This window comes from Nelumbo lutea, chromosome 4, assembly GCF_056320005.1.
Source record: "Nelumbo lutea isolate HS-2025 chromosome 4, American lotus-T2T, whole genome shotgun sequence".
Lineage (NCBI taxonomy): Eukaryota > Viridiplantae > Streptophyta > Magnoliopsida > Proteales > Nelumbonaceae > Nelumbo > Nelumbo lutea.
The window spans coordinates 28,593,415-28,608,662 of record NC_142687.1 but is presented as its reverse complement, the minus strand read 5'-3'; the positions used below and the strand labels follow the sequence as shown (position 1 = coordinate 28,608,662).

General features: G+C 37.2%; 1 long non-coding RNA gene across 2 annotated transcripts; it reads right to left on the bottom strand.

Moving 5' to 3' along the window:
• Positions 1–11,349: 11,349 nt before the first annotated feature.
• On the bottom strand, positions 11,350–14,744 carry LOC148854841 (uncharacterized). 2 transcript variants are annotated; one of them, XR_016112342.1, is made up of 3 exons: positions 14,384–14,691; positions 13,939–14,085; positions 11,350–11,539 (listed from the first exon to the last, which is right to left on the bottom strand). It is a non-coding gene; the product is annotated as an uncharacterized LOC148854841 (long non-coding RNA). The 2 variants fall into 2 exon arrangements; XR_016112341.1 differs by lacking the exon at positions 13,939–14,085 and having other exon boundaries at positions 14,384–14,744.
• Between the last annotated feature and the right edge of the window lie 504 nt (positions 14,745–15,248).

Here is a 15,248-nt window from a genome sequence, read left to right as displayed (position 1 = left end):
ACCAGCTTCATAACCGAGTTCGGCCTATATTGCTACAAGGTCATGCCCTTCGGACTAAAAAATGCCAGGGCGACTTTCCAAAGACTTGTAAATAGGCTGTTTCGGCCCCTGATTGGCACGAAGATAGAGTGCTATGTAGATGACATGGTCGTCAAGACTCATTTTTCACAAGAATTAATACAAGACTTAGATTATGTTTTCCAAATCCTACGTCAGTTTAGCATGAAATTGAACCCCAACAAATGTATCTTCGGCGTCACCTCGGGCAAATTCCTAGGGTACATTGTCAATCGGCGCGGTATTGAGGCCAACCCAGACAAGATAAAAGCCATTCTAGATATGAGACCTCCTCGGAAAGTAAAAGAAGTTCAAAGGCTAAACGGCCGCATAGCCGCTCTAAGCCACTTCATGTCCAAATCGGCAGACTGCTGCCTACCTTTCTTCAAAGCAATCAAAGGCAAAGGGTTCGAGTGGACCCAGGACTGCCAACTCGCGTTTGACGAGCTAAAAGGTTACCTCGCTAGTGTGCCAACCTTAGCCCGACCCGAGGAGGGCGAGGTCTTAGAATTGTACCTCTCGAAAAGCGACGAGGTGGTCAGTTCGGTACTAATAAAAGAAACAGACCGGGTCCAGCGACCCATCTATTATGTTAGTAAAATTTTGCAGGGAGCAGAGACAAGGTACCTGCAAATAGAAAAGCTAGCATACGCACTAGTGACACCAGCTCGGAAACTCCGCCCATACTTCCAGGCTCACCCCGTCATCATCCTGACTGACAAACCTCTGAGACAAGTTTTACTCAAACCCGAGGTTTCCAGTCGACTGACGAAATGGGCCATCGAACTCAGCGAGTACGACCTCCAGTACAAGCCAAGAACCGCTATTAAGGCTCAAGCTTTGGCAGATTTTATCGCCGAGTGCACTTTCAGCCACAAAGCCCCACAGGTCGAGCCCGAGGTCCCTAGTTCGGGCGAACCCGGAGCTCCCAAGCCAATAGAGTCTGAACCCCACGAAGTAGCAGCTAGTGTGGCATCTCTCCTGGTCAGGCGAAACGCGAACTGGGATGAGGAGCCATGGATCCTTCACGTGGATGGTTCCTTGAACCGGCAAGGTAGCAGAGCTGGAATAGTCTTATGCGGCCCGGGCGGCACGAAATTAGAATATGCACTATGCTTTGAGTTCGCGGCATCCAACAACGAGGCAGAGTACGGAGCACTGATAGCTGGGCTGGACCTAGCGCGAAAGGTAAAGGCAAAACACTTGGTCATCTGCAGCGATTCTCAGCTCGTGGTCAACCAAGTTATGGGTGAGTATGAAGCACGCGAGCTCTCCATGATCGCATATTTGGCCAAAGTAAAAGAAGCCCTGCTCAACTTCCAGTCACGATCTCATCAGGACCGTGTTCCCAAGGAAAGCTACCCGAAGGAATAAAATATGTATACCCCCCAGGAAGGTTGTAAGACATAAATATGGATTGAAGCCCCTCAGGCGTCATGGTCGAGGGACCAAACTTGTCTAGCATCCGACCTCGGCGGGAGATAGACGCCAAACTGCCCGAAGCGGCTCGTCCTATTGGTTCATAGTCCTCGAGTTCCACCTCATGATCACTGAGGCAGTCGGGGGACACGGCTCGGTTGGTAGAACCTACGTTGGCCCTACTTGAAGAATCGTCTGAGCTATCAAAGCTAGACATTGGGGAAAAGGTGGATTCAGGAAAGTACTCACCGGAAGAAAGTTTGAAGGCTCCGGAGACTGGAACAAGCCAAAGAACCTTGAAGGCTATGTAACCAGCCTTGACGCGAGCTGGAAAAAACTTGGACGCGAGCTGAAAAGTTGGACGCGAGCTCAGTAGACAAACCGCAGAAGTGACAAAACGACTGGGGTCCCCCACTATTTATAGCTACAGTAACCAAGAATCGACCGTGCAGATCGAAGATGATCCGACGGTTTCGCTGACCGCACGTCCCATAAGGTCGAGACGTGATTGGCGCACGTCTTTCTGAAAAAAGCGAAACGTCAACGCACGCCTTTTTGAAACCGATGTCGCGTCGACACGCGTCTTTCCGAAACTGATGCACCGCACATCTCCCTGACAGCCGCCCGCGCACGTACAGCAGTGGCACGCCTTTTTGAATGACCTGCTGTCACGTCCCAGCGGCGCGAATTTTTGAAATTTAAAACGCACGCTGTCACAACCATCAGCATTCATGAGTAGGCACGTTTCCAGCCTTCTCGGAAACCGAAGAACCCTGGCAAAAGTAACTCGCGCAATCAAGATTCGAAGGACGGGACAAATCCACCTACTACCTCGTGAAACTCCCCGCACCAGGGCAAGACCCTTGGTGCGAGAAGTGGGGGGCAATTGATGAAGGAAGATTTGGCACGACCTCACTGTTACGCAACACGTGGCAGAAACAACAGCTCAGCAAAAGGGGCCAAGCCTAAGGCGTGAACAAGGGGACACCAGCTGATCGAACTCCCTACGGGGTGCCCGAACTCACCCTTGGCCCAAAACCAGAGTAATCCGAACTGGCCAACTTTGTAATAGCTCGGGATACACCTCGCCGAACTGACCAACCTTGTAACAGCTCGGGATACACCTCGCCGAACTGGCCAACCTTGTAACAGTTCGAGATACACCTCGCCGAACTGGCCAACCTTGTAACAGTTCGGGATACACCTCGCCGAACTGGCCAACCTTGTAACAGTTCGGGATACACCTCGCCAAACTGACCTGCCCTATAGATACCTCCGAGCTCAAGACTTCGCCTCGCTCAGCACTCCGCATCACCTTCTGGGCACCAAAACCAAACAAGTCGTACCATGCCTGACATTGAGGAAGTCCGTGCCCGAGGGCGCCGCACCTGATTGACTTAGGATCTGACGTTTGGCGGCCGCACTCTAAACGGTCACCTGCCACCGCCACTGACACCACCATCTCCAGTTAGAAAGACGGTTAGGCAGTGACGGTTCTGTCCCAGCAGAAAGGACGACGGCCGAATTGACAAGCACAAGGGTAATCATACCCAACCTGACAAGGGCCTCGGAGCGAGTGCACGAAGTGATTATAAGAGCCCCCTGCCCCCAACAAACAAGGTATGCAAACTTTGCGCTATCTGGTATTATCTTGCTTTTGAAGGATTCTAACTTGAGCTTCGGAGCCGCTATGCCGGATTCCCCCCAGAACCTCCTCATCTCCTTCATTTCAGGTTCCCTGCTACCCCGTTCAGAAGCAAGGTCATAAACAGCTAAGACCGGCCGGATCGCACTTAATCACTTATTCATCACTTACTATGTAATTAGATTTATTTTATTTTATTTTATTTTCTTCCAATTGAGTTTCTGCCCACTCCTTCACTTAGTATTGGTTGTAACTTGTAATAAGAATTGAAAGTAGTAACTTAGGGCCAGTTCCTGGAAGGTGCATGCCGAATTCATCATATGTGTAAAATGCCTTAAACGTTGTTGGTACATGGTTTGATGGTTGAGGTACTACGACTGCTGCTGCCATCATCTCCAATAAAGTGTACAACTCTCAATGCATCTCTACTTAATTAAAGGCAGTTGCTTTCTTATCTCTGCGGAACCAACCCAACCCATTTCATAAAGCATATTGCTAACATCGATCATGCATGCATGATCCTCAACTTTCAATATCTTGCAATAGTTAATTTAATTTCTTTCCTTTCATACAACTCTAAACCATCTGACAATAATTCCTGCAACTTCGTACCAAGTGTGCAGGTAATTAAGAAACTAAGAACTTTATATTGAGGATGCCTAATTTGATGATGATAAGAAGCATAAGTTCCATTATTAGTTTTTCTGCTGTGTGAATGAAATGTGTCTTTTCCAAGAAAAAAGCACAAGCTCCATTATTTTCTTCATGGGAAGCTTTTGAATCTTTTTATTGCACATTTCTCATGAGGCACTACTGATCCAGAATGGCGTACTAGAGAGGCCTAATTTAGATTATTGGGTTGTGACTTGGTTTTCTTCTTATTTATTACTGTATTGGCACTCAGTTGAACATAGAGAGTGAGTGCTTTAGGTGTACTGGGGTTTAGGGTTTTCTATCCTTTATAATACAGTTTAATTAGTGAGCATCTGCTCCTTTGCCCAAGGATGTAGATCAAATGTTGAGCTTCTGCTCCTTTGCTCCAATTTTTTTCTTCTTCTATTGCTTTACTAATCCAATCTATTTAAAGACATATATACATATATCTACTATTAAATTATCAGTGTTTAATTAATTTCTTACTACCCTTTTGGTCTATCCTTATCCTTTTTAGTCTTTTCAATTTGTAACATATCACTCTTTCTAATTGTTGTTTCTATGCATGTGACTAAATCATGTTAATCTACTCTCTTATTTTATCATCACTTATTAGGGCTATTCCTAGGTTTTTACGAATAATTTCATTCCTAATCTGATACTTTCTAATTTTTCCATTCATCCATCTAAACATTCACATCTTTGTTATACTCGTTTTTTGAATATGTTATTTTTTGCCCAACACTCTCCTCCATGTAACATAGTTCATCTTACAACTGTTTCATAGATTTTTTTTTTTTTTAATTTGAGTTTACATGTAACATAAAATTCCAGATGCCCATATGCACATTTTTAATATCTATAAATTTATTAGGGAAGAAATTGAACTAAAGCTTGGTTTTGAGTTATTTCTCCCAAGTCTTCCTTTCCCTTTAAACAAGAAGCTTCTACTCATATATGCGGAGCTATATATACTTGTCCTCGTGGGAAAAGAAAAAAGTTCAAGTTAAACAAAGTTAGAAAGCCGGATGTCTAGTTTGGTAAAAGTGGGATAAATTGGATGCTAGTTTAATCAAGGCAAACAGTACACCTGAAGGTTAACTTAATGACACGTCCTAGTGGGTGTGGGTGTAGGTGAAAGCCTTTGATTGCGAAAAACCACACTTAATATTTTTGGATACCCTCCAAGGTTAAGTTGATAAAATTAGCTAATTAATTTTATTAAAAGCTCAGCGGAGGTTAAGTTAATGACAGGTCCTATTGGCCTAGTGGGTGGAGGGTTTCATTGGAAAAGCCTTTGTGGATAATTCATCCAAATTAATTCTCGATCCATTTGATTTCCTTTTCGTCTCTTTCACACAGTACATGACTATCATCATGCATGGCATATCTTCTTCTCTCCCTGAGGTTTTCCAGATAATGAGCTGATGTATGTGGAAGACATCAGTTTGAACCCTTTTAGGCCTCCAAATTAAGCAACTACATATTAGAAATAGGGTTATCCAAAAGCACTTTTGATAGTGATGGATGGCTTGTTTAGATAGAGGTAGGCTTGTGTCAGGGTAAATCCGTGCCCATACTGTTTCAATTGCGATTGGGAATGAAATAAAACACATAAAATAAGTCGGTTCTAGCTAGCGAGGGGACCATCTGTTTTAGTCCGTCCCTAGGTGCAACAATCCCGATGAATGGTTCTGACGTTTTAGTAATTGGTGTTCCTCTAATATAAATATATAAATATATACGCGCACGAGTAAATAAGAAATAACCTCCTCCTTGATTTTGTTTTCCATAGAATCGCCCTTGGGTTCAGAGTTAGACAACGTTTCAATTCTTCTGAAAAATACAAGTCAATAAAACGGTATCTGATTTTTCATTTTCAAACCCAACAACCAAAATAAACATCCTGAAATTTCAGGATATTACAGGACATTGGAATCATCAATAACCATTGCACTACTGAAGGATATATATATATATATATATATAACAGTGCTATGCTAGCTAGAGACCATACCCATACCTTAAGGCTCAGTAGAGAGTAATTTGTATTCCTTCCAAACTGAGCCTTAAGTAGAATAACATCGATCCGGACAAGCCAACCTTCAATTCACAAAGATGGCTTCCATATTAACAAGTTACTGTTAGGATTGGTCCAGTACTAGTGCATATAGGCCGGACTTAATGATTATCATGGTTTGAAAATTTTTCTACCATACACTTTCTTTCCTGTAGCTATCATCTAGCTGGGGGATGTATAAATCAAAGAGACACTAAAATTTTCATTTGTTTCTTTACAAGTAGTATCCACTTATCCAGTACGTTGATCAGACGACAGAGTCAACAACATACATATACATAAAGCACAAAACAACACATTCACGCACAAAGGGTCTGTTGTCTGTCTGTTGGTATCATGGCTTCGATTTCAACCATCTCCGTCTTAGTCTTACTACACCACGGAACTGCACTCTTTCAATGAAACTATGGGCGGAACAGCTTCAGGCTGTCTAAACCTAGTGGGAAGAGATTAACTATGGGCTATAGTTAGTAAGTACTAAGTAGGTATATGCATGACATAACAGAAAAATTTAGTAGAACAATGATATATATATATATATATATATATATATATATATTATAAACAACACGAGTTCATACAACTTTGCCCTACAGGCTACAGATATGGTTGGACCCAAGAAAAGACAGGAATCCTAGAATGTCACAACTGGCTGGTTAATATTATTCCTCAATTTAAAGAAAATGGCAACAAGTCAAAAATTATAATAAAAGACCAAAGATGGGTTCGACTTTAACGCACATTATTTAAAAAAGGTTCAAATTGAAATATTCTACATTTTATTTTATGTATAATAATATATAATTATATATTTTGTACAAAAAGAAGAAAGCAAAGGCAATTAATTTCATATTTATAATTCAAGGACAATTTTTTGTTCATGCAACTCACTATAGTATATATAATTATTTTATTTCCCTATATAGTTTTGTTCAGTGTTGTAAGACACAGATTGGGCTGGACGTTTTGAAGTGGTGGTCCATCTAGTAACCCAATGACCACTCGGTGTGCCAGTTAAATAACGGTTTTCATGGTTTGAACGGGCTAACCGACCAGGAAACCATTAAAAGCGTGACCCAACTGTGAGCAATATCCCCGTTTTATCATAAAACAGTCCGATGCGAAATTGGACCGGCCTGGCATGGCACGGCCCGACAGCCTGTGAGCCATGCCAGGTTTGATATGATGGTCCGTGATGTGATGTGCTGAGTCGAGGGTTCATAGTTCACGGGCTAGCACGACATGGCCCAAAGGGCCCATAGAAGGCCGTGCTCTGCCTGTTCAAAAACTAGCCGGTGGGGGGGTGTCCAATGGCTAGTTTCAGCTTTTTGGGGAGCTTTTTACATAAATACCCCCCTAACAGCTATATAGGAGGGTATTTATGTATTTTGCTTATGAATGAGAGAAAAAATGACACAAATGCTCCCTCAACAGCTATATAACAACTAGTTTAGGGGGGTTTGGATAAATTTATAAATAACTTTACAATGACCAAAATACCCCTCCCAACAACTAAAAAATAGCTAGTTTTTTTTGGTATTTTAGGTAATTGAATTATGCTCAATTCCTATAAATAGCCATATCTTCCACCAATCTCATCACACCAATTCAACAATTGTCTTAATCTCTTCTCTCTCTCTCTCATATTCATACATTCTATGCAATCTAAGTAACTCTAATTGGCTGATTGTTTGATTCTCCAATTCTCAATTTTATTGAAGTTTCAACAAAAAGAAGGTTTGCTCAACCAGCTCAAGTATCTCAATTTGAAAGGCTTGGGCATTGAAAGGTTTTAACTGTTGAAATCAAGTTGGGATATTGAACTGGCAATTCGGGTAAGTCCAATTAAATTAATTTTTATCTTTTTAGAATTAAAAAAAATGTTCAGTTCTTCCTAAAACCGATTCGCTAACATGTTCACTATTAACGATATTCAATTGCATCATGATAGTGTTAGCACTGATGCTATTGATATTGATGGAAATGAAACTTTCACCCCTGGTACTGATACTAGGGGAAAGGATATTGAGGGGAAGGGAAAAAGAGTAGTTTGCCAAAAATGTAGAAAAGACTTTAGCTATTGTAGCATTGGTGGTACTGGTCATTTGAGCAGACATTTGCTCACACATGAAAAGGAATAAGGAAAAAAAGGAAGAGAAACAACACAAACACAAATTGGGAGGGGAAGTTTTGGTACATTTAAATATCCACAAGAAAAAATGAGACAAGAATTAACAAAATACATTATACATGCAGAACAACCATTTATGTTAGCTAAAGACACTAAGCTTGAAAAATGGTTGTATAATTCTATAAATCCACAATATAAAAAGTTTTTAGGAATACTATTAGATCGGATCCTTTAAAAATTTTTTATTCATATAAACAAAATTTAATTTATTTGTTATTAAATCTTATTTCTAAAGTTGCAATTACTTCTGATGTTTAGACATCTAAATTTAACATAAGTTGTATTTGTGTTACTGGCCATTTTATTGATGAAAATTAGCTTTAAATAAAAGAATTTTAAGTTTAATAAGCTTGAATGGCCAGATACTGGCCCAGTTATTGCTGCAAGCATTTTAAATACTTTACATCCTTATGAAATGGAAAATAAATTATTTTCTATTAGTTTTGATAATGCCAGCAATAATGATTTTGCAATAAATATTTTAAAATCTCAATAAAAATCATGTTTAAATGGTAAATTATTTCATATCAGATGTGCATGTCACATCTTAAATTTATGTATTCAAGATGCCTTAAATATTATTTGTACTCATATTTCTAAAATTAGAAATTGTATTATATATTTTAAAAGTTCGAGGGCAAGAAAACAATAATTTAAATATTTATGTCAAAATTATGGTTTAAAATATAAACATTTTATATTGGATGTAAAACATAGGTGGAATTCTACCTATGCTATGTTAGAAAGTTGTATTTCTCATAAACAAAATCTTACTGGTTTTTATAATGCGGAAATGCCTAATGATATTATATTTGAGGAAGATTGGGAAATGGTAGTTTGTATAAAAGATTTTTTAAAATATTTTTATGATGCAACTAATGAATTAATAGGTATTTATTATCCAATTAGTTGTAATTTACCTTACCAATTAATGGTAATTAGTGATTGTTTTGAAAAATATAGAAATAATTCATAATTTAAATGTATTGTGAAAATAATGAAAAACAATATTTAAAAAATATTGGGAGAACATTTCTCCCTTTTATTGTTTAGCTACAATATTAGACCCTAAGATTAGAAAATATGGTTTAAATATTTTACTTGAAACATATTGTAAAAATATGAATATTGAAATTGGAAATAAAAAAGAAGAAATTAATAATTTGTTATTTGACATGTACAGTTTATATGAATCTGAAGCAGTAGGAAATATTCCTACAACTTGTACAGCATCTTCTACTTTTGATCTTAAGCCCAAAAGTACAAGAGAAAAATTATTTTATTTAATAAGTAGAAAGTAGAAATCTGCTACTTCTACAACAAGTTTATTTACTGAACTTAATTTTTATCTACAAGCAAATTTTTCTAATTTAGGTGAGGGAATAAATAATTTTGATATTTTAGCCTGGTGGAGTGAACATTCAAAAAATTACCTAGTTCTTGCCCATGGCACGTGATCTATTAACCCCTCCGGTGTCTATAATTCCATTGGAGTCTTGTTTTAGTGCAAGTACCAGAGTGTTGGACGACAAGAAAATATGCATGAATGATGAAAGTATAGAGATGTGCATTTACTTTAAGGATTTTCTAGATGCAGAAGATAGATTACAAGACAGAGGGCATGATACTACATCGGATTTTTCACCTGATGCAGATGATGAAATCATGATTCATGAAGTTGATTAGTTGTATAGAATTTTTTTTTTCAAATTATTGTAAATTTTTTAATTTTATTTAATTTATTTGCTATTTTTTTAACAATCATTGTATTTGTAATTTGTATCATTCGAATTTAAATGAAATAAAATTCCTATTTTTCTTCCAATTTGTTATTCCATCATTCTTATTTGGTTAAGTACTTTTTTTTATTTATGTGTTAGATAAATTAGATTTCTCATTTCTTAATTTTTCAAATAGTTCCCAAAGTTCAAAGGAAAGTTAAATATTTTAGTTTTACACTTTTACTTTTCTAAATCAAAAATTAAAAAAAATCAAAAAAATCAATCTAATATGATTCGGCCCAAGCCCAATAGGCCTACGACACAGCACGGGCCTGGGTCATGAGCCGTGCCGGGCCAACCCCCATAATTTTCACCAAAGAGGGCGATACAAACCACTTTACACCTTAGTTTTATGTCAGGTCGGAGTCTTACGGCATTGCTTTTGTCGTTTAATAAAACAATGCATTAAATGCCACCTTTTATAATAACGAGTAATTTGAATTCAGTCCGCCTCAAAATTTCTATATATCCAATAGTATAGTTCGGGCCAGTACCAAGGGGAAAAATTCCCGATTCAATGGAAAAAGGGTGTTTATAGAGGAGTGGGTATAAATATATTTGCGAAATCAATAAAACAATTCTGAGGAGGATTGCACTACAAGAAAGTAGACATTTAGCTACAGACAAAACCGTAGCTACAAGTCTAAAAAACCGTAGCTATAGACCTATATACGGTCTTGCTACGGATAGAAAACCGTCTGTGATGTTCGCGTGGTATAGGTTATAACTACAGATGGTAAGATCCATAGCTAAAAATTGCCTTTAGCTACGGTTATTATTCGTAGCTAAAATCCAAGATCACAACTATTAATATCTATAGCTACAGACAAAAAATGTAGCTAAAACCACCTATAGATACGGTTTCTATGTTGCCCGTAGCTAGATGTTCTATAATGTGATAACCTTTAGCTACGGATTTTGAAGGTGGCCGTAGCTATACCACAATAGTAGAGAAAAAAAAATGCCTATAGCTACGGATTCTGTAGTATCTGTAGCTATAACCTTTAGCTACGGATTTCGAAGGTGGCCGTAGCTATACCACAATAGAAGTAGAGAAAAAAAATACCTATAGCTACGGATTCTGTAGTATCTGTAGCTAAATGTTATAGCCCATATTAATCTTTAGTTACGGATTTTGAAGGCATTTGTAGCAAAAGCCAGGATATAGTGGCGGTATAGATCATAAAACTGCTACTATAACTATATCCCAACCATTGTTGCAAACTTATGGTGGTATTTTTTTGAGACCTATAATGGCAATTAAGATCGCTACCATAGCTTATATTTTTAAGAAATATTATATATTTGTTAAATTTAAATATAGAAAACCTGAATCATTTCTTATATATAGTAGAAACATGGAATTCACATCTATGCTCCACAGCACATCCCAACCATGTATTGGGAGCATGTCCCAACGACAAGCAAGTGAGATGTTCCCAATGCACACTGAAATGTGCTTATGGGGCACCATCTGTGGGGCATAGGTCCATTCGTACATTACATAAAACCTTCACACAAATTTCTAATAATAGAAATTCCATTATAAAAAGTAAAAAAGTTACATCTCAAGTACAATTTGCATACATCCATAGGTTCAAAATACATTATAAATTTCAAACTGCTTGAAGAGATTAATCTACAATTAACATTTGAAAATCTGATCTAACATGTCTCCATCCAAGCATCTATAGTTGCTCCTTCAGTTCAACCTATAAAAATATAACAAGAAAGTATTAGAATTCCATGAAGTGGTTTTATGAATTTACCACTCAAACAATTCATAATACAAACAAATTGCAAAATTAACTCAAAAAATCTTGTCAACTTATAGTTATTATTTTGTAAAAATAAATAAATACAATTTGTAAGCCATCTTTGAAATGCAACCAATTATTTCTCAAGTAAAATGAAGAACCTACCAACACTAGAAACTAAAAGAGAAGTGTCATGAAGACCTACCGTAACTAGGTGCTCACATTTGGTTCCTCAAAGTGCCATAAGAGCTAATGCTTTAAAACTTCTAGAAAAAAATTTGTTGAAGTGCTAGTAGGCAAGACTCCAGAGAAGATAAAAATTAAAGGCATAGATCTCAAGAGAAATAGGGCTCCATCCAATTGAAGCTTAGCTATATATATTTTGACCTTAACTTATCCTCCCGACTAAAGTTTGTTAGGTTTATATCAAGAATCTTTGATACTACATTTGACAAAAAAAAAAAAATTGCTTACTAATTAATCTAGTATTCCATCTTTTGCAATTTGTGTAATCAAGTCATTGACTTCAATCAAGCTTGGCTAAGTAGGTCTTAGTCCATAAATGCTACACTCAGCTAAGCTTGGAGCCAATCAAGGGATGGGGCAGAGCAGGGTGCATGTGATTCCTACTAGCCATAACATGGACAACCGTTTTGTGGATTTGCTTCCACACCTCCTACTTGGAGGGGTGCTAAGTGACCATACCAACAACTAAATCTATGTTTTGTTGCTTCATATTTAATTTTCTCCTTAAAATTTCCACATAATACCCACTTATCAAATATCCAACAATGTTTGAGTTATAAAGAGACAGCTTTTAATTAATATATTAATAATTGTTGTAAGTGACAAGGGATTTGCTTCTTGGTTCAAATATTTTGAGTCAATATTTATTTTAGTTCTAAAAATGTGTAATAGATGTATAATGAAGAAATCAGCATAGAAACCATGAGTTCTAGAATATGCATGTTCTCGTCTATGCTTTCTAAACTGTTTACAATGGGGAGAGAAATATATATATTTTTATGAATAATGAGAAAATCTGATTAAAATTAAGATCAAAGAAAAATCCAGAGCACCCTTTACATCAGGGGTAGAACCCCGCACCCCTTATATTAGGGCCATATGGAGTTGGAGGTATGGTTATCAATCAATATGGATCATCTGAGTCATTCTAAATGGGCCACCGTCAAATCAAATCAGTTATATTTTATAGATTATATGAGGCTGCACATCACTTTATGATTATCCTCCAAAGGATAGTAGCTAATTGGATTAAGACAAACCACTGACAATAGATCTCTAGGAATGATACAGATGTGAAGACTAATTCCATGCACATGAAATTTTCTAATAAAAAAGGTAGTATGCCATTTTCACCAAGTACCAATGTATGCATTTGAGAAGAGTGTGCATAATTGATGACGAAATTGCCAAATGCAATACTGCCAAGGAAGCTGGATTAAGAAAAATCACTCAACCAATTGGGTTGTTGGCCCAAGTCACTCAATTAAAAATAGAAAGTGATACAGAGCTTTGGATCTCTCTTGCTGCCATGTTCCTTCAGTAGTTGTTAACCAATAAATTTCTTAAGTCATTAATGTAAAGCTATAATCGTGCCAAGTGGAAGGTTGATTTAATCAAATCCAAAACATCTATCTAGTTGGGGTTCCTTAAGATTGGCAGCACCAATGGTTTATCCATGTCAGCTTCAAACCTTAAAAGTTACAAGTTACAATCTATCCTGGACCCATCTATCTATCCTCTCTTGTGTTCTCAAAATTTATATTAATTTCCCACATTGCCTAAACTTTTGCTTCCTTAGTCTTAGCATTGGTTGCTAATTAAGAACTTCAAATTTATTGGTATTTTTATACATAGTTCTTATTTTATAAGTAACCATCAGATTTATTAACTAAAACAGTAAAATAAAATATATACAAAGTTTACATACACCTTTAGAAGGACAGTCTTTGCTACCTCTCCCCCCTTATGTATAATTTACAATTGAGCCCAAAAGACACTGATCCCTGCCCAATCCTTGTTTCTAAAGCACCATCCATACAATTTTCTGACCTAGTATACACCTTTCTTAAGCATGAGATTTATTATATAGTATCTACCCTTTACATTTCGGGGAGCAAAACGATTTGAAGTCCTAATGACTCAACAAAGGCTGCAAAACTTTTCTAAATCCAAGGAAAGAATGGCTTAAAATTTTCTTAGTTTTTTCACTAATATATATTGAGAAATAACAGAAACTTAACAAAAATGCTGTATTTTATTTTTTTCTAAAGCACCAATATTTCAATAATTTACTACCTCTTAGAGTCTCCTCAATAATTAAGTACTACCTCTTAGAGTCTCCTCAGCAGTCAGTGGAGAATCATGATACCAGTCAGGTGTTTCCAGATAACTTACTACAAGGCCAATAGTCCCCAGGCCAAAAACAACAATGGAACCTGGTTTTACCTTTGTTGTGTTCCAAACTGCCCCAAGACCTAAAAATAAAGATATATTTATTTGGATTACACAGGGAAGATGAATAATCATAAAATAGATTTCGAAATATACTAATTTCTAGAACCAATGTGCTCTTCTTCAATCAAATAAAACTATAACAGTTATTTACAATGAGGAAAAACTGATGTGATCATTTTGACAAAATGACAGAAGTAATTATGGGGTTTTGTGAAAAAAAAAAGGCTTAGATAGTGTGAAACCAGAAAATACCCTAAATAATTGGCCATGTTTAAGGGAATAAAGGAAATAAGAAGTGATTTGTTCCTGTAATCTTACCACAACTTGTTTCAACGAAAGAGAAACCGTGCATTTCTTCATAGTTATCTTCTTCTCCATAGGTACAGAGTTATTACGCAAGGGTTTGTTGAGATAGAAAGATAGAAAGAGACCATGGACAGAGAGAAACCGCGAGAAGGAGAGTGAAGGTTTGTTGATGGAGAGATGGAGTGAAAGAGGGGAAGAGAGTGAAGGTGGAGTTCATTGCAGGTTTTTCGCAATAGAGAGGCGAGGGAGAGAGACCACGCGAGAAGAGGAAATTCAATGGAGAGGGAAACTTCGTGGTAAGCCGAGGGTTATAATCAATCGGGCCTGACCGGGTTTTACACCAATCATATGGGCTATGGCTTAAGATCGGGCCAAGTTCTAGGCATGAAACCAATGTTTTAAATAGGGTTGCTCTTCACGGGTTGGGTTGGATCGGTTTACTGGCGTTTTTTTAACCGACTCGACCTGGTCGGTTTACCTAAAAATGAAACCGAAACTGATTTGGTCGGTTTGAATCGGTTTGGGTCGGTTTTGTGAATGATTCTTTCGGTGTGAACGGCAAAGGATTCAAGTCTAACAAAGCAAGGGCTGGATGTCCGGAAATTAAAAATGATTTGATGGATTAAAACTGATATTTTATATATCAGAAATTTTATATATAATATGTATATTTCTGAAATAAATCTGAAATCCACAAATATGTATTAAAACTGAAATATATCAGATATATATCTATATATATATATAATATCTGAAATATATTATATATATCTAAGTTGGTTCGGTTTCGGTTTCCACACATAAAAACCGAAACCAAACCAAACCATCGGCTTATGTTTTTTTGTAACCCGAAACCAATCGGTGCTGAAGAAAAAAC